Source organism: Marmota monax, unplaced genomic scaffold, assembly GCF_021218885.2.
Source record: "Marmota monax isolate L192 unplaced genomic scaffold, Marmota_monax_Labrador192_F-V1.1 WCK01_AAM20220418_F8-fsc00021, whole genome shotgun sequence".
In the NCBI taxonomy this organism is placed as follows: domain Eukaryota; kingdom Metazoa; phylum Chordata; class Mammalia; order Rodentia; family Sciuridae; genus Marmota; species Marmota monax.
In genome coordinates, this window is record NW_026695228.1 from 3,444,476 (window position 1) to 3,467,893 (window position 23,418).

Consider the following 23,418-nt stretch of genomic DNA (forward strand, 5'->3'; position numbering starts at 1 on the left):
ACATGCATGTATGTAATAACCCAGAGAAAGAATGAGCTTAATGGGATATGTTTTCTTATTCCCTTTTGCCATGATTCTCTTTGAGTGGACATGGCTTTGAAGGTATTTAAGATACATATTCCATTGATAGTGCATTTCTTTCATGTATGTGAAAAATCTTAGCTATAGATTTCTCCCCTAAATAAATGAACTAAACAATTAGGGAAATGCAAATCGCAACTACACTGAGATTTCATCTCATACCAGTCAGAATGGCAGTCATCAAGAATACAAACAGTAATGAATCCTAGAGAGAATGTGGAGGGAAAGGAATCCTTTTACACTGTTGATGGGATTGTAAATTAGTATGAAACTGTGGAAACCAGCATCGAGGTACCTCAAGAGACTAGGCAGGGAACCACCATATGACCCAGATATACCACTCCTCTGTATTTATCCTAAAGAATTCAAATCATCCTACTACAGTGATATATGTGTGTATGTATGTATGTGTGTATATATATAATCTCCATGTTTATAGCAGTACAATTCACAATAGCCAAACTATGGAATAGCCAGGGTGTCTATGAATGGATCAAAAAAATGTGGTGTCTATACACAGTGGAGTTTCTGCCATAAAAGAGTGAAATTATGTCATTTTCAGAAAGGAGGATGAAACTTGAGAACCCTATGTCAAAAAAAAAAAACAAAAAACCAACAAACTCAAGAGTCGAGGGTTTTATGTTTTCTCTTATATGTGGAAGAAAAAGGAAGAGAAAGGTGGGGAAAATCTCATGAAAATTGAAGGGAGGGAGGAGAAGAGGGAAAAGGGAAATACTGGGGAATGATATTGAGCGAATCGTGTTTTATTGTGTACATGTATGAATATGTAACAATGAATCACGCTGTCATGCACAAATATAATGCACCAATGGGGGAGGGAAAAAGTGGGCTAAATCATTTTTTAAAAATTCTTTTAGATATACATGATAGAATCTATTTTGGCATATTGTACACACACAGAATATAAGTCATTCTAATTAGGATCTATTCCTGTGGTTGTGCATGATATGAATTTACCCTGATTGTGTATTCATACACAAGACTAGGAAAGTTGTGTCCCATTAATTCTACTGTATTTTCTATTCATCTCCCCTCCCTTTGTCTAATCCAATGGACTTCTATTCTTCCCCTTTTCACCCTCCCTTGTTGGCAGGTTAGCATCCATATATCAGAATATTCAGCCTTTGGTTTTGGGGATCTGGCTTATTTCACTTAGTGTGATATTCTCTAGTTCCATCCATATATCAGCAAATGACATAATTTCATTCTTCTTTATGGCTGAGTAATAGTCTATTGTGTACATATACAGTGCATTTTATTTATCCATTCATCTATTGGAGACCTATGTTGTTTCCATAGCTTGACTGTTGTGAATTGAGCCGGTATAAACACTGATGTGGCTGTGTCACTGTAGTGTGCTGATTTTAAGTCCTTTCAGTATATAACATGAAGTGGGATAACTGGATCAAATGGTGGTTCCATTCCAAGTTTTCTGAGGAATCTCCATACTCTTTTTTCCAGAGTAGTTGCACCAATTTGCAGTCCCACCAGTAATGTATGAGTGAACTTTCTCCCCACATCCTCGCCAACATTTATTATAGCTTGTGTTCTTGATAATTGCCATTCTGACTGGAGTGAGATGGAATCTTGTGGTTTTAATTTGCATTTCTCTAATTGCTAGAGATGTTGAACATTTTTTTTTTCAGATATTTGTTGATTGATTGTATTTCTTCTGTGAAGTGCCTGTTCAGTTCCTTTGCCTATTTATTGATTGGGTTATTTGTGTTTTTGTTTGTTTTTGTGTGTGTGTATGTGTGTGTGTCTTAAGATTTTTGAGTTCTTTATATATTATGGAGAATAATGCTTTGAGGCACAGGTGGCAAAGGTTTTCTCCCATTCTGTCAGCTTTCTGTTCATATTCTTGATTGTTTCCTTTGCTGTGAAGAAGCTTTGTAGTTTGGTACCATCCCATTTATTGATTCCTGATTTTACTGCTTGGGCTTTAGGCATCTTATTGAGGAAGTCAGTTCCTAGGCTGACATGATCCAGAGATGGGCCTACATTTTTCTAGTAGACACAGGACCTCTGGTCTCATGCCTAGGTCCTTGATCCACTTTGAGTTTTGTGCAGGTTCAAATTCATTTTACTACGTACAGATTTGCAGTTTTCCCAGCATCTTTCACTGAAGTGAACCCTTTTGAGTGGACAAGCTCATTCAGTAAATACTTCACTGAAACTTGGTTGCTCTCGCTGTCTTGTCCGTTTTCAACATGTTATGTGGATCATTTCCAAAGGAGGTTAATATAATGGTCAGATAAAGCGATTTCTACGTACAGGTGTTAGAGGAAGATCATGGGCATGTTTTGGGTGCCTTTGTATTTGGTGCCTAGAGTTCTCTGGTTGTCATTGTGTCTCTCTTCCATGCTCTTCTTAATTCTGGCTTTTTTTCCTGGCCAGTGTGACAGCTGTTTGTAATTCTGTTGGCAATTCATTTCTGGATGAATTACGGATTGTTCTGTCTGCTTGTCATTGTTGTGGCCTCTTCAAGTTCCCATATGACAAGGAAAAAAAAAAAAACAACAATCTGGGCTCTGTAAAGGACTGGACTTTCTATTCAAATCAGAATTATTTTTAGAAAGTTTCTATAGAATCTAAAGCTCCCTCAATCAGCAGGATTTATATAAAGCTGTAGGTTGGTGTGCTTTCCTCAAACAAAGCCTTAGAAATGTTCTCTGAGGATCCCATGGCTCCTGGGGCCTGCAGTTTGCAAGCAGGCCTGCCTCCTGCTCTGGAAGCCATGACAAGGTCTCTGCTAAGTGCTGAGTGTGTGACATCCCCGGTGACCATTTGCTCTTGAGACTTCAGACTCCACCAGGAAGGGCTGAAACTATATGACAGTGAACTCTGTTAGCAGCCAAGTTGAGGATGCACAGTAATCTGTTTAATCAATATCTTATCTTGATTGTCAGTTGTAAAAGGCTTAGAAATAATGCAACAAAATACTCAGCCCTGAGTGTCATTTCACCTTTGTTTGATTCAGAAGGTCCTTTAAAATCTTTGTGTCCTGGGGGAGCTAGTTAATAAAGATTCTAGGTCTAGCATGTCTGAGAATCCAGCTTCTTTTTTTCTTCCCTTTCTAGTTAGGAAAAGAAATAGGGAAGTGGGAAGGCTATATGGTCCTCTTGGTGCAGGAGGTAAATGAGAGCCAAAGCAAATATAGCATGTTTACGATCATTAGAAATAGTGTGCATCATTGTCTACATCTGTTAAATATCCCACCAAACTTTCGCTTTGAAGTATAGTTGATAAAGGATCTCCTCTTTACCTGCTTTGGGTCTCACCTATTGGTACCCAGTTCTGTGGTGCACGTTGAGGTGATTGATAAGGCAAATAGCTACTGATGGGCAACAAAGGCCCAGGGTTCTCAGAAAAGGTCTCCCAGGGATGGTCTCGAATTGTCCTATATAGCTCATATATCTGTTTTCCTCTGACGGGTCTCTCACTCATAAACAAGCTAAGAGAACATATCTGATTACGCAGCAGCTCATATCCCGTGGCCTGCAGGGCATAGCATGTGCCATTTGGATCTGACTTGGTGCCCTCTCTCAGGTCCATTTTCCATTCTGGGCTTCCAGGTTCATCCTTCAAAGCATTGAAAACAACATAATTTCTTTCTCTGAAGAGCTTTCTCACCCTTGACAAGCCCACGGGACAAACAGAGCTAACCTCTGTGGCCTTCTGTCTGTCAGCCCTTATTGAATGAATATTCACTCTGCAAAGTGTCACAGCAGGCATCGTGGGAAATTGTAGAAGGAGGTGATGCACTCCTGGCCTCTGAACATCTTACCAGCTTAGGGGAGACACGGAACTGGCGCACAGCAAAATACATGAAAACTCAAATGTCAGCAGCATAGTATGTAGTTATTATAAATTATACTGTCATGTGTAACTAATTGAAACAAATAAAAAATAAATATTGTTGAATGATTAAAAGCTAAAAAAATTAATATAATTAACATAGCTTGGAAATACATATTTATGTATTCCTACATATACATGTACATAAAGCATTTTTGAAAGTCACTGGAGTTAGAAAATGGTAGTTTTTTACTGTTTTAGTGGTTTCCCAAAAGTGACCCCAAGATAAGGATTTGAGAGTGAGTTTATTTGGGGAACAATGATAGGGGAAAGGAAATAGGAAGATAGGAAAAGCAGCCAGAAAGGATGTGACATTGAGCCAGTCAACTATGGGGACAGCTGGAACTCAAGCCTCAGAGGAAATTCTGGGAAACAATTTATAGCATATGCCTCAGAATTATGCCCCCAAATGTCAGTCACTGGTTGAAGACTCCTCTCAGGACAAGTTAATTTCAGATATTCCTGGACTGCCATACTCAGAGTAGTTTCTGGAAAAATCCCTCATGAGAAGAGATAGTTTTTGGCAGTTGGAAGTTGGCCTTGGTAGACCCCGAGAGATTTGACTGAGGGTCAGACAGCCTCTGCTACTTGTGCTGATATTAATGCTAACACTGGTTTGGAAAGAAAAGGAGAGGGGATTTTCATTTAGTGGAAACCACTGTGGAGACCTGCAAATAGTTATGGATGACATTCAAAACAGAATTAGGATTCTTTATGTAATTCCTCTAAGGAGTATGACATTAGATAAGAAGGTCAAGGCTACCAGCTGAGGCAGACCAAAGAAGGGCAATAATTTGGGATGCAAGGATCTAGGTTGTGTTGGTTTCCCTGAGTTGGGATACCCAGTAGTCCACTAGACATGTCTCAGGATCCTACTGGGGGCAGCGGGTGGGTGCAGAGTCACTTTTTTTGTGGCATGAAATTTGGTGGCAGGATTCATTTCCAAAGAATGAGACCTGAACGTGACAGAGATGCAATGGCTCAACCTGCCCTTCCTTCAAGTCAAGCAAGTGCAAGAGGTAGGCAGGGACCCTCAACACTGGAGATTTTGCCCTATTGTCTCCTGTTTGTATGAGATAAGACAGCGTTGTGGAGATGGGGCTGGGAGTCGTCATCCACTCTCAGGTGGATCTGATATAATATCATGCATTGTATTATATGTATGCATCTTCTCTAAAAAACTGGCAGATGGGACATTTAAGACTGTCAAAGGCTAAAACATTGCAGAAGGCTCTTGTTTATCTGATACCTGTTGTTAAGGTATTGTTTCAGAAGGCCTGTACCTTGAGCTTTAGCAAGTGCCCCCTGCAAGGACTTAAGTGTGTCAGTCTTTGTTAATGGAAATGTCCATGTGTTTTATCAGACTTTCAGCTGTCCTGGAAGATGTGCCCAGGAATGAGCTGCCTGAGAAGGCACTTCCATGGTTGATTACTCTTTGATATATCCAATCACATAATCAGATGTGTTTCATTCCTTTTATCCCATCGTGTATTTAGATGCAAGGCAGAGAAGGTCTAGAACAGACATGTCAGGATATGCTGATGTTCAGACAGATTTTATCTGGTAAAACAAAAGTAGAGCAGAACTATGACAGTGGTTTGTTTTCTTATGTAGTCAGTAACATAGTTGCATCTATGGACTAGGGAGGAGAAAGGGGGATCAGGATGGGTCCATTCAGGAAATAAACTGTGCCAGTTACTTCAACAGAAGAAATTAATATAAAGAATTGGTAACTGGGCACAGTGGTGCATGCCTATAATCTCAGCTGCTCAGGAGTCTGAGGCAAGTGGATCACAAGTTTGAGGCCAGCCTGGGCAACTTAGATCCTGTCTCACAATATTTCTAAAACATTAAGGTGTTGCTAGGGATGTAGTTTAGTGATACAGCACTTTCCTAGCATGTGCAAGGCCCTGAGTTCAATTTCCAGTATTGGACCTCCCCTGCCAAAAAGAGGCAGCATGCATGTGCATGAGAAGGGAGGGAGGGAGGAGGATGTGGGGCATGTGCATGTGAGAGCAATAACAAAAACAAAAACTATATATAGATATATATATATGGGCTGGCTGATATAAGGAGACTTGCTACTCAGTTATAAAATAAACATAGCAGGGATGGGTTGTGGCTCAGTAGGTAAGTGCTTTCCCAGCATGTGTGAGGCCCCGGGTTCAATCCTCAGCACCAAATAAAAATAAATAAAGGTATTGTGTCCATCTACAGTGAAAAAACATTTTTAAAAAAAAAATAATAATCATCATAGCAGTACTCTGTGTATAGCCCTTGGTTCTGAAGGGAATAACACTAAGGATCCTTATTTGGCTGTGGGGTGAGGGGTGGTTAAGTCAGCGCAGTAGGGGAAAATCACATACAAACACTAGAATCATACACTATATGAGAGCATACTGCAATGGGAAACAGATTTTTTGTCGTTCATCTCATGCTCACTCTGTGATATACGTAGGCATGGAGTTGAATACAGATTAAAAAGCTTCTCCCCCGATGGCTTATATTATTACTTTCTCCCCATCTCTTCTGCGTGCTCAAAAGCATAGGGAGAGGAATTCACATAAGTTATGTGTTTATGTTATACAGCTTCACCTTAAATTGTACCAAGCTTGTGCTAAGCCCTCTATTGCAGACACTGCATTACTTGATGGTCTCATTGAACCTAGAAATATTCTCATGCCTCCTTAACAGAAAAGAGATTGATACATAGGAAGGTTGACTAATAAGCTGTAGACACAGCCAGGCCACAATAAGACTTGAATTTCAAACTTGACATATCCCACTCCAAAACCTGTGCTCTTAGGTTTCATTATTAGCATACCATGCTCCCCCCCCCACCCCGAAATAATCTGTGACCTTACCTTTATGGTGGATCCTATCATTTCTAACAGCAAAGCTAGGGGCCTGAGGGAAGAGATCTCTAAGATGGAATAAACTTGTCCAGTATTGTAGCCACTAGACGCAAGGTTGTTTAAATTCACTAAAATTTCAAATCTGATTCCCTAGTCAGAAATAGCTTCCTTTGGAGAGCTCCATAGCTATAGGTGATTAGTGACCACCATATTAGATAGCAAAGGACATTTCCATCGTCATAGAAGGTTCTGCAGTAACTCCACAGTGAATTAGAGCATGACTCCAAATCCCAATTTCCTAACCTAGTGCTGCAGCTTGCTAGTTGTTTAATGTCTCCACGTCTCAATTGCTGCATCTGTAAAATAGGGTAGTTGGGGCAGTTCCTCAATTGGGTTCATGTGAGTGGTAAAGTTATGAGCCTTGGACCTGGACGTTGAGTTTTTGAGACATGTTCCCTAAAGGGAGAAAGGATCTCTCGGTTCTAACATTAACATTAGCTGTGACATTAGCATTGCCCATCTCTAGGGAAGGCAAAAAGGAGTATCAAGCAAGGGAAAGAGTATCTTGATAATTTAAATTTGGATTGCTCTGTGGATGTAAGAAGTCTTACATTAACTCACAAGATTATTTTGTTTAGCACATATTTTTACAACATATACCATGTACTAGGTTCTGACTTAAGGACTTAGCAAATATTCTGTCATCCTTTGAAGAAACTTTTGTCCTAGGTATTCTATACTTTTATTTTCAATTCCATTCACATATTTTTGTTGTTGTTTTTTTCTTGATAAGTCCTTGCAGGAGTGGGAAGGAGAGGACAATGATAAAAGAATAAGGAAGGATCTTCCCTTAAGGCCGAGGAGTACAGAAACATATTAACTGTAGACAACATGTTCTCTCAGGCTAGATATGTGCTATGCATTATCTAATTGAATGCAGCAGCATTGAGAGAGAGGTGGTATTCTCCCATTTATACATGTGAAAACAAGCTAAAGCATCCGAATAGCTAGCCCAGCGTTGCAAAACTATTTCAGGGTGAGCATTGAGACTCTAACCTAGGCCTGATTTCCAATCGCCTATCCTCTCTTGATGTCTGTTAAGAGGGAAGATAACATATTTGCATATTTAAATGCAGAGTATAAGTCAAAGAATGTAGACAAATTGCCTTAGGGGTTAAGAGGAAGAAAGGATCCTCCTAGCCAATTGGGTCATGAGAGGCTTTGAGGAATAAGGAGCATTAGAACTGGTGGTTGAAAGTGAGTAGGATGTTTGTTGGCCAGTGGGTTTGAAGAATCCAGGAAAAGTGAGAAGCACTAATACTAATGGATTCCTCATCTTACCAGAGGTGAACCAAGAAGAGGATCTGCCTGGGTGGGAAGCAGTGTTTTGTCACCAACCTTGTTTAAAACTGCTAGTGAATGGTCATCATAAAATGCAGATTGACTCTGTTTTATTACTGCTTTATATATATATATATATATATATATATATATATATATATATATAAAAATATATATATATATATAAATATATATATATATACACACACACACACATTTATTTATTTTCATGTGGTGCTGAGCATCAAACCCAGTGCCTCACATGTGCTAGGCAAGTGCTCTACCACTGAGCCATGACCCCAGCTTTTAATGCTCTCCCTCTAAGGCACTTGTTTTATTATGTGTATCTAGGACAGACCACTTATACCAGGCTGTACCTAGTGCAAGACCCTGGTGACTGGGTTTGGGTGGATAAGTATCTCTGAATGCCCTTTTTTCTGTGCCCCTCGGGGTAGTGCTTCATCTCTGATGATGCCAGTCTGGGTTCTCCACTGTGAGGTATCCACCCTCTGTTCCAGGGAGGTGGGTGCAGTGAAGGGCAGAGAGGAAGTGCTGGGCTTTCCATGCATTGGGGGAAAAGAGGGTCATAGATGGAGCCAGGAGTCTCATGTACCAGGCCTGGAGCTCTTTCTGCTGGGAGTCAAGAAGCAATACTAGATTGAATCGAAGGGCATGGGCCATAGGATTGAAGGAATCTGCTAGAGCTTTTTGTGCTTGGTTGGAAGGCAAGAGGGGGATGACTTGAACATGCAAACAACTCAAGGGGAGATCGCGAGGTGAATACCCACCCTTCCCCATGCCCCTGGCCTCTCCCTGACTCCCACCCCAGGGCAAAGGAACAAGGAGGACTTCCTGCTAATTTTCAACTGCATTTTGCTCTCTGTTATGTAGTATTTCAGTGCCAGGATCCACTCAGGAGAGTTGGGGCGAGGCTGGCTGAGGTTCTCAAGGAGCTGAGTTTTGAGTTCAGGTGCCCGCATGGGAGTGGACTGATGCCTCCTGACCTTTCAGACCTTTGAGACCTCTGGGAGGTCTTAGAAATCACCTCAAGCCTCCAGTCCAGGATACGACTGCCTAGGGGAATCCCAGGGAAAGGTGGCAGGTAGAGTATCCATTCTGAGTTTTATTCTCTTGTCTTCCCTTCCCTCCTTTCTGTGTGTCCGTGTTGCCCTGTTGTCTCCTCCTCAAGATTCCAGAGACCATTGATGCAGCGTATTTATTTTATGCTCTTGTCAACAGAAATAGCATGGACGGCAAGGTGATGGATACTACAGTGAGTTCACTACAAGATCTTCGAGATCCCAAACCACCAGCTCTGCCAAGGCATCATGCCACCCTTCTGGAGAGACAGCAAGAAGCAAGCTGGGAAGAGGTGAGGATCCATCTGCCCTGGGCCCCTGGACTCCATCTCCCTTTTAGTTATCAGATGCCTAATGGGCTTTTACATTGTGTCCTTCCACAGGTCCACTTCTTGGCCTGAGAGAGGCTGGACCACCTTCTCAGGTATCCTGGGGAACTCCTGAAGGACAGTGAGGAAGGTGCTGTTGGGTCCCAGGACAGAAGTACAGCAGTGAGAGCCCAGAGACACCTTGAGTGGCATCACACCCAATGTGCCTCCAGACCCAAAGTCCTCTGAGTGACAGTTCTGAATTGGACTGTTTTTCCGTTGTCATTGCCTGCGTAACACAATTCTGGATGACTTTGACTGGTTGGCTTTTTATTACTTCTTTTTTTTTTTTCTCCCCTGTCTTTTTCTTTTCTTGACCCAGGGAGTTGTAAAAAGGAATTGCTTTAAAAGGTATAATTCTGTGCTGAAATTAGCCTTGTTTATGAACCAATTCTGTTCCTAGGGAGTTTCTGAATTGCAGTCCCAGGTTAACTAGTAAATGGGGCTATGTAGTTTGATTTGTATGGCACTGATCCTTAGATTAAAAATACATTTTCTTTCTGTTTTTTTTTTTTTTTTTTTTTAAGTTTGGATTCGGGTAATGACCCGAGTCCTATTTGCTTAGCTACTGAAGAAATCTCAATGTGGTACCACTTGGAGTTGAAATATAATCAAACATACATTATACCTGGGGCTCTTGCACACTATTTGATAGAAATGTTACACTACAAAGGAACATACACTTCATAGGTTGAAATTTAATTCCTCTCTGATCCTGCAGCTAGAATGGCAAAGAAATTATAAGTATAAAAAGTAACTTCAAATATCCTGAACGTTAGCTAGTCAATTTTGGGTGGTTTTGAAATGCCATTTTCTAAGACAACACCGGAACTGGAGATTGACTGACCTCATCACCCGTGTTGCAGGGTCTCTGTGGATCTACCTGCATTGGAGGAGTTAAAGAACAATGCATGCTTCTGTGGATGGGTGGATGGAAATTGTGGTATTTCTGACTTTGTCTTGTAACTGTGCCTACCTCGAAATAAAGAAACTTCAGTTGACTCAGCAACAAGGTCTCTGTCAATTTCCTGCAAATCTGTGTCCTTAGTAGTTTTGAAAGAATATCCAGTGTAGACCTTCAAGTGGTAGACCTGCCAGAGGTCTCATCTGGGACCAGCATTATTGCTCCTTTGCAAATGGCACTAGAGCTATCTGTTGTCTACATACAAGATCTGAATCGTGTGGTCACCTTCTCTTCCTATCATGGTCAACTCTAGAAATCTGCTAATTGTGGCATAATTTCTAGTGGTGGCTGCCATGTGCCATCCTTCTATAATTCTAGAGTCCCCATTTGTTTCAGACTGCAGGGCAAGTCTTAAGCTCTCTCAGCCTCAATTTCCTCATTTGAAAAATGAGAAGAATGGCATTTACTAGAGTAATGGTGACAAGTGCCTATAAAGGGCATCACATGGAAGATACTTTATGCATTGAATATTGCCACATCCTCATATGTTCACAATCAAAAGTGGTTACTTCATTGTTAATAAAGAACTCAATGAACTTAATTACTTACAGTTGGCCTTTGAGAACTGAGTAACCTCTGAGTAGCTTCTCAGGCCTTCTTGCTTAGAGTCATTGAAAGGAAGTGCAAGGATTCAATGGACAGAAGGGGAATCATCTGTTCCTTGCCTTCGTCACCAGTCATATACCTCAAGTCCCTAATTCCTCCTGTGGGATAGGGCATATGTCATTCTTCCCTCAGAGATGACAGCATCCCTCACCACAGGTGACTTAGATAACTGACACTCTGCCTTTCCCACCTGTTTGCACCATCGGTCTATGCCATTCAAGGGCAGGTTAATCTCCCTCTAAATATGGCAAGGAGGGCTCATTCACTGTTCAGGATTCACCCCATTCAGGGCCTCATCAGACTGTACCTGGCTCTTTAGTAGAAAACACCCTTGAGAGATTCCTGGCATATTCCACCACCACACCTGAGATCTTGGGATAACCAAAATGTGGTGCAAAGAAAATCCATTTCATGTGGTGGGAAATAGTTTTTATCTGATTGCCTTGGTGTGCATTAGAGTCTTGTGGATATGATCCCATGACTTTCAGACATATGAAGCAGAAAGTTTCTACTTTGGAGTAATTAAAATGGTGATAATATTTGCAATAGCAAGCTAATTATTGCATTCTTACTATAAGCTGGACACTTGAGGATTTACAAGCACTGCCTTTCTGAGTCATTACAGTGGTGGCATGAGGTGGGTACTCGTTATCCCCATTATCTGTGTGAAACAGAGACTTGAAGTGTCAGGTGACTTGCCTAGCTCCCCAGTCGATGAATTCCGTAGCTGAGACAAATCAGGTTTGCCTCACTCCAAATCTTCACCATTGTACATGGCTGCTTGCTCACCTGGACTTCAGTCCTAGTCGGATTGTTTATTTGCTTGTAACTTTGAACTTGACCTTTGGGCATTCATCATCTTTACTTGTAATTTGGGATTAGTAATTATTGCTCCACTTCCATATGCTTCCCACACTGACTGTCTCGGCTCTCGGCAAACGTATGCTACCCAAGTGCAAATTAATATGAAAGTAAATATTTTTTAAAAAAGTGTGTTTCAAATTAAACTTCTGAATGGAGTTTGGGTTGGGCCTCCCTGATGCTGAATTCTGCTTTCTATTGAAGAGTCTAAGGTTCCAGTGCATCCTACCCAGAGGATGTTCTGGTGGATGTGAATGTCCTGGCTGTGAGCTAAGGGAAGGGTCAATGAGAGAACAGCAGACTGAAAAAGGAACACTACTCAATTCCTGAACAAAGTCACACTGACTCCTGACTTGGCTACTTGGCTCCTGACTTCCCCATCAAAGGACGGCATTCAGTTCCAAATGAAAGAAACTTTTCCTAGTTCCTTCTAACAACTTGTTGGTAGGGTGGTGGCATGGTGCATTTGTTTAAGGGACCATTAGAGTTTAAAGTCATCTACATATGTCACCAGGTTGTAGCAGTGCAATGGGCTCCCTGTCTGTACTTCTGAGAATTTCTCTCGTGCGTCTTTCTACATTATAGGCCTCAAATGCTGGGGCATTCATTCCCCTAGCCCACAATAGCCCTTTGACTAGTGATTGAAGAGAGCTGAAGTATAACTACCCCATTGGGGAGACCAACAAGGGCATATTCTATGCTGGCTCTGAGATCCCCAGTGAGATAACACTCCAGTTCCCCTGGTAGTAATTAATTGAGAATCCAGTTCCTCTGTCTGCCTTTCTCTCGTTGTCTTACATTCTCACTTCTCCGCCAGTGTTTCCTAGGATCACCTCACCAAGAGGCAGCTAATTGGCAAATAAATTTTCATCTTTGGGTTTGCTTCTTGGGGGAGCCTAAGCTAATTCTAAATTTTGGTGCTGATCCCTTAGAGAAATAATGCACCCAAAGAAAATATAGCAGTTATCATTCAAGACTGAAGAGTTTCTTCCTTTGACCTCCTCCAGATAGTCTGCTATGTTAGGAATAGGAAAAGGGATCTTATAAACCTGAGATCCAGTCGCCCAAGAAGGATTTCCTTCCTGTTAAACAGGCATCACCACCAACTATGAGATATTTTTCCTCTCAAGGAAGGAGTCTGCTAACTTATGAGATCAGGCAAAAGTCACCTGATGCCAAATCAAATTACAATGCACCAGCTAGAACAAGTAATTAAATATAAAGGGGTAATGGGAAAAGGAGAAAGTCACAATCCCAAGCCCCCCTCTCACCTCTCAAAGATCTCAAGGACTCCTATTTGTCTTTGAATCACTTCTGCTTCAATTAACATTGATTGAGCCTGCCTAAAGTGCCTGGCTCTTGTCAAATCCCATTACAGGAGACTCCAAGATGCAATCTGTCTGCGAGCCTTTGTTGTGCGGGACACTTTTGTGGGAATATTGAATATCGTGTGGAGTAGCTAACACATTGATCAGGGCTGTTACATAAGAGGTTTGCTTTCTCTAGCAAGGCAGTTTTGTAAACGGGATTTCATTTTTACTGTTGTCATTATCAACTCAAACCAATTCTCCAGGTTGAAGTTATGATGCTCTAAAACGTGTGTCAGTCTGACCCACTGTTGCTTTTCAAGATAAACATTGAAAATGTCAACCCTGTAAAGTAAGAAAATGTGACTGAATCTTTGTTGCAGCCATCTCATGCGCCGGATTTACCTTTTTGTTGTTGGGAAGGGATGCATGGTTTCTCTCTGGCCTTCCTAGTGACGGACTTGATGTTTGTTTTACGGGAGAGGTGGTATCACAGTGTGTGTCAGTCTGCTCCTTACCCTTTGCTCGGGTGCTGCGGGTTGGGCCATATTGATGCGTCATGGTTTTCACGAAGTGTTTGAGGGCAAAGTTTCCATCATGCTAGATATCCATTTCACCTTTCCTCAAAATACTTGAAATAGATAGTGGAAATTATTTTATAGGCTTTGTACTGAATTTAAGTTGACAGGAGTGTGCATCCAGTTCTGTATTTACCTGGGTAGTGAAAGAGAAATCAAAGATCCCCCCTTGAATGTCTGTGTAGATGTTGAGGGGCAAGATTTCTGTTAAGAAAAACATTAGGGAATGACATCATTCCTCGGCTTTTGAATGACTAAGAACATAAGAATGTAGGGAAAACACTACTATTAGCACCTTTTTAAAGCTCATATTTGAATTTTATTACTTTTTAGAGTTTTTCCTAAACATTCAAATGGTAGTTTTGCTACTGATAAAACATACTTTATGAATCAAATCATCTTTAAATATTTAAAAGGAGACTACAAACTAGTTAGGCAAAGTCTCCTAAATATTTCATTAAATATTTATAAATATTTATTTAGAAGCTCCACAATCTTTAAAAGCTAGAGATGTTTGTACACATGTATGTGCACATATACATAGAAATCATCACAATGGGATTTCTATATCTACACTTATACTATTAAAGAACATTTGATTCATGTCTTTTTTACTTTTGAACTTTTCCCCCTTGTTCTATATGCTTTTATTGTTTATACTTTCCTAGGCTTGCAATAATCTTACTAGACTCAAAATGCAGTCTCAGACTTGCTGATTTTGCAGAATCTAAGTTATTAGCCACTTAATTTTTGGTTAGCACACGGGGTCTTATGGTATCTTTTCAAAGCTGATTTGATCATAAGAATATTTTTTGTGGCTAGAGATTATTTTTTGTTTGATTGTTTTTTGGGGGAGTCACTGTTCAGTTGCTATGTCAATGGTCCTTGGGAGCCTTGGTCTTAACTGGCAATGTGAACCTTCCCCAAGAGTTCCCATTTCCATCAAATCTCAATTCCAAACCATGAGACTTGACTTCATGATGCCATATTTTCTTAGTATTTTTGATAGAAACATCTAGAACTTTCATTATCTAATGGTGAGCCTGGGTAGATTCTCTTCCTGCGATCCTTCCTTCATGCGTCAGCTTCCAACCAACCATTAGAGACTCTCTGCTATTATCAGTGATCATGGAAGCTGATAACTCATGTGGTCTACCAAGAAGAGTTCTCAACTTCTCTTGAGTTATTCAACTTAAAATTCATGGCAACTTTATTTACTTAGAAAATTTACATATATTAAAATGTATCAAATAAAAGCAACTGAAATCTATACTTCACTCTCTAGAGAGTTCAATAAGTAAGTCTTATTAAGTAATAAAAATATACTTTTTGTTAATGACCTTTCTGTATGATTTCTACTTTTTCATTGATGAGTACCTTTATGGACTCAAGGCTTCTCATAGACATAAGTTATTCAAATGAACAATAATTACAATTATTGCAATGTGGGTACCCCAGTAAGCTAGTTCCACTGTCTTTTCAGCATTTCTCTGGAGATATTCTTGAAATTCCCTTGATTAAAAAAGTAACATGACGTTCTATACCCATATAGAATTTTCTCTATTACTAGCTATGATTTTCATTCCTTGAAAGTCTTACTTCCTATCAGTAGAGACTGTCAATAGGATTGTGTATCAGTTTTATCTACACGTATATGATGGAAGATAATATACTTCACTATGATTGAAGTGCTGGAAAGACATTTTAAGATTTCATTAATATTTTCTAATATGAGTACTGATAATCCTAACTGTTCTAAATTTTTATTTTTTAAAATTCCCGGCGCTGTCCTCCCTTGGATTATTAGTTTAAACCATGGTCACATTTCCTCTCTCAGTGACCTTCAGGTATTCGATCATTTTGTAATGCTTTTATTGATAAAGACAAGATCCAAGTAAACACAGCCACAGGATAAGCAGAAATATCAGTTTTCTCATCTATAAAAGATACAAACTCATGAGGTTGAGGATTGAGGGTTTTGTCTTGTATGCCATAGAACATTCCTTTGAATTTTTACCATTGGTCTGAGGAATGGTTCTCGAAGCAGAATCACTAAGAAGGGATATTAAACGCAGATTGCTGGGCCTTGCTTCTCATTTCTTATCACACTCTGGGGTGAGATGGGAGAATCTACGTGTCTAATAAGTTCCAGGTGTATCTGATGTTACTGGCAGTGAGACCCAACTCTTGAGGCCGACTGGTCTGAAGAACATAGGTAGGAATAGCTTTTAGTATTTTTAACTTTGAAGACCTAAGTTAAGGTGAATATCGTGTATGAAAAAGTAGAAATAGCAACTTCTAAAAAGATAAGTTTTTAAACTAAAAAATTTGAATGATTTTGAATCTTGCCTTTTCAACCATGTCCACCTTTACCTTTTAGATTCCAATCTCTGGCAAATCTGACTGCTCATCAGCTTTAATCTCACACAGTGCCTGAAGGGCAGAGAGCTACATAAGCCTCAATACAAAGAAAAAAAAAACAGAATTCCATAATTCATGGAAGACAATTATTTTACTACAGATAAATATGCATGAAATTTCTTCCAAAAAAATAGGAGAGGGGAAAATAACTTACACAAAAGAATTTTTATGTCTTTAAACTCAGATCCAAACTCTGGATTTTATTTTAAGGTTGAAGTGCACACCTTGTCTCTCCCCTTAACTGACATTCATTACAGGAGGAAGTCTATCTTCCAAACTGTTTAAGCAAGTGCCAGGTATGCTGTCACTTCAAGATGAGTAATAAACAGCCATAATGAATGGATGTTGTGGGTGACATTAAATAAGACATTTGTGATCCTGCAGGAAGAATCGTGTTGGAAGATAAACAGATGCATTCATTTACACTGTTGTTAGGAACCTGAACTTCTGACACACCAAACAGGTGTTCAGTCTATTTTGAAACCATCTGACAAAGCTCCTTTGTTTTGTTGTTCCTCTGTCTGACCCTGAAGGGTAGATGTTCATCAAAGTTCTGTCTTCTTTCTTTGTCATTAATCTATTTTTCTTTTAGTGTATTCTTTTACATAGTTTAAATTCCCTAGAAGAGGTAGTCCACGGTCCAGCTGGACTGGATTTTCACTTCCAGGTGCCTGTTGGACATCTCTGTCTAGATGAGCTTCAGGCAAGTCGGATCACCTGCCAGTAGCAGGACTCAGAGCTTTCTCTTCTCAATCATCATCTCCTTCATTTCCCTTCCCCCTGAAAATCAGTCACATATTTGCTCCACTAAAATTTTTTATCACTGCACATATTGACATAGTTCAGTCTCTAATGTGTTTCTCTGAATTTGACAATTTTCATTTTATCTTCTATGGAAAAACACTGTCTTAGGCAATTGGTGCTGCCTTTCAAGTTATTATAGCCCTTTAACAGTTTTTCCCATTTTCTGGCTCTGTTCAGGTCAAACCCATCTTAAATATCACTGCAACACAAATTTTCTGAAAGATCATGTCACTAATCATTGCCCTGATCTAGAAGCTTTACAATTTCTAGTATACACGGAGGTATGTTCAGATTCTTGATCTGCCATTCCAGACTTTCCAACACACAGCCCCAAGTTACTTTCTCATTTTTCTTGCTATTTGCTTATGAACATTCTCACACTATTGGTTCAATATCAATCTTTAAATCTTTATAGAGGTTGTATTATCAATCTTTAAAAAAATTTCGAAATATTTTTAAGGTTAATCTTTTGTTTGAGTTATTCTTTATTAGGTGATTTCCTCCTTTCTTTGCTGGTTTTAATCCAAAGGTCTTTAAAGATTCCCAAGAACCACTTTCCTCTAGAGCGTTGTTTGATTCACCTCAATTAATATTACCTTTCCATCTCTTTTCACCTACATTCCTTGATGGAATTTCCCATTTGGACTTGGACCTTATTTCTGGTGGTTTTGATTGTGTGGAACATTATTTGTTGGATTCTGAACTCATACCTCCTTATACACTTATATGGGAAATATCGAGATGGACACTCCTGGTAAATGAATGCTGTTTATAATCTACCAAATATTGAGGGCCCTTTCTTGGCTAAGCATAGAGGCCATATTGAATCTGGACTCTCAAGGAACTTATGCTCTAGAAGAGGAACAAAGATAAGAAATAAGCTAATATATGTTGTGATTCCTGTTAATAAGAAAAGACAGTGATGTTAAAGAGAGTTATAGGTGCAAGATACGTGTAGTTGGGAAAAGTTCCATTGAAAAGGTGACATTGAAAGTGAGACCTAAAGAATTAGAAATAGCCAAGCAGAGGTCTGGGGGAAATGTTCTTAAGAACAATATGTGAAAATTCATGACAGGAATGAACAAGATATGTTTAAGGACAAGATAAAAGATTAGTGGGGTAGAGTATAGCCATAAATGAAATTTGTATGAAATGGGAGTGATGAAATTAGATCATTAGGATTTGTAGGCTGTAAAGAGAGTTTGGATTTCATTCTAAGCATTGTCGTAGTTTGTGCTGCTATGACCAAGTACCCTAGATTGGGTAATTTATAAACAACAGAAATTTACAGTTCTGGAGACTTGGAAGTCCAAGATCAAGGGATTAGCAGGTTTGGTGTCTGATGAGGGCCTGAGTTCCATTTTCAAGATGGCGCTGTTGCATCCTCTGGAGGGGAGGATTGCTGTGCCCTAACATAGGAGAAGGTACAGAAGTGCCAGAGAATGTTCCCTTCATCCTCAAACCCTTTAATAATGACGTGACTCCCTGTCACCTTCCAAGGCTATACTTTTCAACACTGTTAATTTGGAGATTAAATTTGAATATGAATTTTGGAAGATACACTGTCATTCCAGCCATAGCGGCATGATTAAAGGATTTTGAAGCAGGATAATGCTTTGGGAATGGGGTTACAGTGGCCTGAGAAAGGAGGCAGGCAGTCTATTATCCCAAGGTGTTAACTCTTCAGTGTTATTTGTACACTTTAAGTTGGGTGGGCTGATTGGTCTTACATCTTGGTCTCAAAAATATCTTTTTCTCTGTGGTAGATTAAAAGCAAGTAGGTCACTTTTATGACTTCTTTCCCCTTTGATCATCAACTATTCCTAACCTTTGACCTTATTAATCCTATTTTTTTAAAAGGGTAACCTTAAAAAGCTCAAGGATGATTTTGTATCAGTGGAATGGATAAACTTTCAAAAGGGGGGCATTCAAGAAAGAGAGGAAATCCAAAGTGTCTAGGTTATTTAACAGTTTTAAATTTATTTCCTCAAGATACTAGCTTCTGTGATGACAGAAAAGCACCATGCTCTAGCAAGCCCACCAAACAGTGGTGTTGGCCTGCCCCATGTCAGCATTCCCTCTTGAACTTTTTGTACAGCCAGTTTCTTATTCCCTTTTACAAAAATGGTGGGTGTATAATAGGCACACAATATAAATTTTCTAAAGTGAGTCATTTCTTTTACTGGGCACCGCTTTGATCTTTTGGATCTTATTCGTGCATGCACTTTTAGACATGTTCCGAGTCTCACGTCTGTTAGCTAAGCAGTCAGATATGATGCCTGCTTTGATGATGAATGGCATTAGCTGAATATATCATCTTTCTCAGATTAAGAAAATAATTCCAACCATCCTGGCAATAAAATATGGAGGAGTTAATCAGTCATAGTCTAGTTTGCATAGTATATGTGTATTTGCTTCAATCCTATTCTAATACTTAAGGTAGAGCAAAAAAAAAGGAAGAGTCTGTGACTTTAAGAGAACACAGTCCAAGCTTCCTGAAGTCTTGGGGAAGGAATTTTTAAGGATTTGTGTCCAGTACTTAAATTTTTTCTGTAGAGTTGCTGCCAAGCGGAGGTCCAGCTTCCCTTGGAAATTGTATCCATGAACTCATTAGCACTTACACCAAAATCAATGCCATCTCTGGGGAGCTCATCTTATTATCAGGTGAAAATGTGTGTCTCTGGGTTTACCCATGGGTCCTAGTCTACCTCAGGAGATCAACAGAGGTCAACAGAGGTTTGCCAGAGGATATATGTATTAAAGAATCCAAGTGTTCAAGTTTAAAAATTCAAGTATTGTAACAAATGTAATGGAAGGTAGGTAGTGGAAAGGACTGTGGTGAACAGAAGAGTTCTTCTACTTTTCAGGTCCCATTTATTGTTTCCTTGGGAAAAAAAAGTTCAATGTTATGACTCCTTGCAAGGAAATAAGTATTTAGAAGTTTCAAATGGCATCTCCTGACTTTTATATTGACAACTGGTTCAAGTCTTTGAACTCTTAGACAATACATATAAAGTCAGATTTGGTCCATAGACAATTAATTTCCAACCTGTTCTCTTAAAAAAAAAAAAAAAAAAAAAAAAGCTCAAGGACGATTTTATATCAGTGGAATGGGTAAAATTTTATTTATATGGAAGAAATCCATATTCTCTTTCACTTGATGGAGCATCAGGTATTTCAAGACGGCAATCATTATTGCCCATCCCCACAATCTTCCTCAATTTTAAGCAACATGTCAGCCAAACTCACAGGATGTTCTTGACCTAAACAACAAACACCTGCCATGAAACAACTGATTGGGTGACAGCTGTACAAGAATTATGAAAAATGAAACAAAACATTCAGAGGACACTTACCAAATGGTGGTTCCCATACAGAGCTATTCTTTTAAAAGTCTATTAAAGCACCAATGTAAATCCAGTTCTTACTGTAAGAACAGTGGGAATTTCAGGTTAACAGTTTCCCCAGTTCATTCATGAATTGTATCTACTTATATATTTAATTAGATAAAATGCCAAGTCCAGTGTCTGGTTCTTATAGTACATATTTAATAAATATGTATCCCTGTGCTAATTATTTCCCATTTACCTCCCCACATGGATCCACTCTCTGCCCTTTTGTTCCATGATTTGGGACATGGAAGGCTGGCCCCTCTGGGGGACAACAGTCAGGCTTCCTTGACACATGGCTTGCAATAGGGTTTAGCCAATAGAAGGCACCAGAAAGATAACAGAAAGCAAAAGGAGAGTGGCCAAGCTATTTCTTCCATGTTCCTTCTCTTTGAATCCCAATCTCCAACAGTATCTCTGTTTCTGTATAAGTCTCGGGTTCCTCAAAATGCCACTCTTCATGGTTTTGATGGATCTGAGATCATGCAGCATACAAAGATACTACTCTCACCAAGCTCCCATAAAACTTATTGTGTTCTCTAGCCTCTTTAACCCTAAGGTGATAATGACTTCCCAATGTTCCTAATATCTGAGTACCTTAACATCCTTTGTTTTCTCCATTAATCTTACCAATAGGTACCTCTGGCTCTGATTTAAACATTTGGGGTGAATTTAAACATTTGGTGTTTTGCCATGTCTCCTGAAAGATATATTCTCTCTTGCATTTTCTTTAAGCTTTATATCAGTTCTCTCCCCATTTCTGTTTGCCTCCGTGGTAGGAAGTTATTTCTAAAGCGAAGCCTTTAAATGTGTGTTTAGGGTTATTCGCTTTTTGTTTATTGGTTTTACTGTCTTGTTGGATTTGGGGATCCTCTTGGATAAGTGGCAGAGCTGTGGAATTTGGTTCTCCTACCATCCATATTTTAGTCCTTCTGGCCAAAGCCATGCCTAATCTTTTTCACGTTTTTTTTGTACCCTCTAATTAAGGTCTCAGCATGGCTGGGGAAAGAATGTGAACTAGCTGTGACTGTGACAGTGTAATATAGCAGGTCACCTTCTGAAAGCAAAAATTTTATGAGTATTAAATGTCAAGAACCAATAAACATAACACTATAGCCAGTCCTGTATCTGTAAAATTCATTAAGAAGTAATTAGGGAGAAATGAATAGAGGTTTTATGTTTAGAAATTCACAGCATCTCTTAGCAAAATCCATCTTCCAAACAATATGGGTTGTAAAATCTTCACTAATAATTTTAATATGGTCTTATCTTTAAAGCACTTTCTAAGTACTAATTCTCCCAGCATGCTTCTGGAGTATGTATCGTTACCAAAGGTGTATGCTAGACTGCATTATTTTAAAAACAAATTAGTTTACTAAATAGGCATTCTGCTTTCAACTTAATATTTAAATTGGATTTCTGGTTATTTAACTATAGGATCAAGGCAATTAATGTTGTGTTCATTGAGTTAGGATGGACTCGATTATAGGTAGACATTTTATAATGCTAGTGTGTCCACCTCTTTTATGTTGTGTATTCCCACCGAATGATCACTTAGAACAGGGATTCTCAACCAAAAGCATTTTTGTCCTCCATGAGATATTTAGCAATATCTGGAGAGTCTTCATTGTTATATCCGAGGAAGGGTATTTATGTGGATTATTCGTATCTGATGATCAGAGTCCAGAGATGCTGATAAATATCTTACAATGCACAGAACAGCCTCCCAATGTCCCAAAGAATGATCCAGTTCAAAAAGTCAGTAGAGCTGAGATTGAGAAACCCTATCTAATAGCTTCTTATTTTTATCAATCCTGTAGCCTGTCGGCTCTTGCCCTCCTCTATCTCCAGACAAGGGCAAACATTTTACTAACTACACTTTAGGTCATTTCAACCAAAGGAGATAATTGCTCAGAATTTCTTCAGTCTCACTAAATATGGTAATGAAGTACCAAGATGTTTTTTAGGATCTCTCTATCAGAATATATGTGTCAAGAACCAATAGGAGAAGAAATTGAGGGGGAGAGAGAGAGAGAAGAAGAGAGTGGCAGCATAATTATTATCTTTGGGAAAGTAAATCCCTATACTGCCCTCATCAATTTACAATGGCATATAGAGAGAGATAGGTGAGTCTGAAATTTTAATAAACGTTGTCAGTTCTTCTGTATTGCTAAAGGTAAAGATCTGAGCAGACGGCCCGGCCCTTTGTTTAACTGCCAAGAGTAGTGGGATTTGCATAGGGAAGCATTGATGAGGTTAACTTGCTCCATGTAGTAGAAAGAGGGGTGGACTTTGCAGTGGGGGAGCCCTAAGCTGAAAGACCAGAAAATAAGAAAGCTAAAAAAGATACAGTAAGTCTAGAGGAAGAGGGATCTAGTAAGACATTCCTGCTAGACATGGGGTCTCCAAGTGATGTCAAGCAAAAGGCATATCAACCAGGGAGTTTGGCCTATTTGTTTTCCTATAATATAAAGCCCTCATATAACCTCAGAAATTCAGTAAAGTCAGCTTTATGCACAAACATTCTCGTATGTATGTGGGGAGTGGTTTCTGATAATGTAAAAAAAAAGTGCTGAATTCTATGGCTGTGTCAGTATAGTATAAAGAAAGATGAGTCTTCCTGGGGCCATCAAGTTTCAGCAGACATAAAGTAAGAACCTAGAGATAAATGCAATAAGGAAGCTATAAATCCCTGCCAACTTACAGAAATCTTGGTATAGGCAAGTGAGTTACTACAGAATAGAGGGTAGGGAATGCAAATAAATTTTAGTGAGCTCTCAAAGGATGAGGTGACTTTAGTTGGATCGGGGTAACACATACTATATCAGAAAATGCTTGATTTCAAATAACAGAAGTGGAGTTTGAATTGGATTAAGGAAAACCAA

At 39.3% G+C, this 23,418-nt stretch overlaps 1 protein-coding gene and 1 long non-coding RNA gene across 6 annotated transcripts in view; both read left to right on the plus strand.

The window, feature by feature from the left end:
• Positions 1–23,418, plus strand: part of Rbms3 (RNA binding motif single stranded interacting protein 3) — a 1,321,467-nt gene that overhangs the window by 158,463 nt on the left and 1,139,586 nt on the right. The gene's annotated exons all lie outside the window — the stretch shown is intronic.
• On the plus strand, positions 8,746–10,604 carry LOC124087551 (uncharacterized). Its single transcript, XR_006850126.2, has 3 exons — positions 8,746–9,258; positions 9,396–9,528; positions 9,619–10,604. It is a non-coding gene; the product is annotated as an uncharacterized LOC124087551 (long non-coding RNA).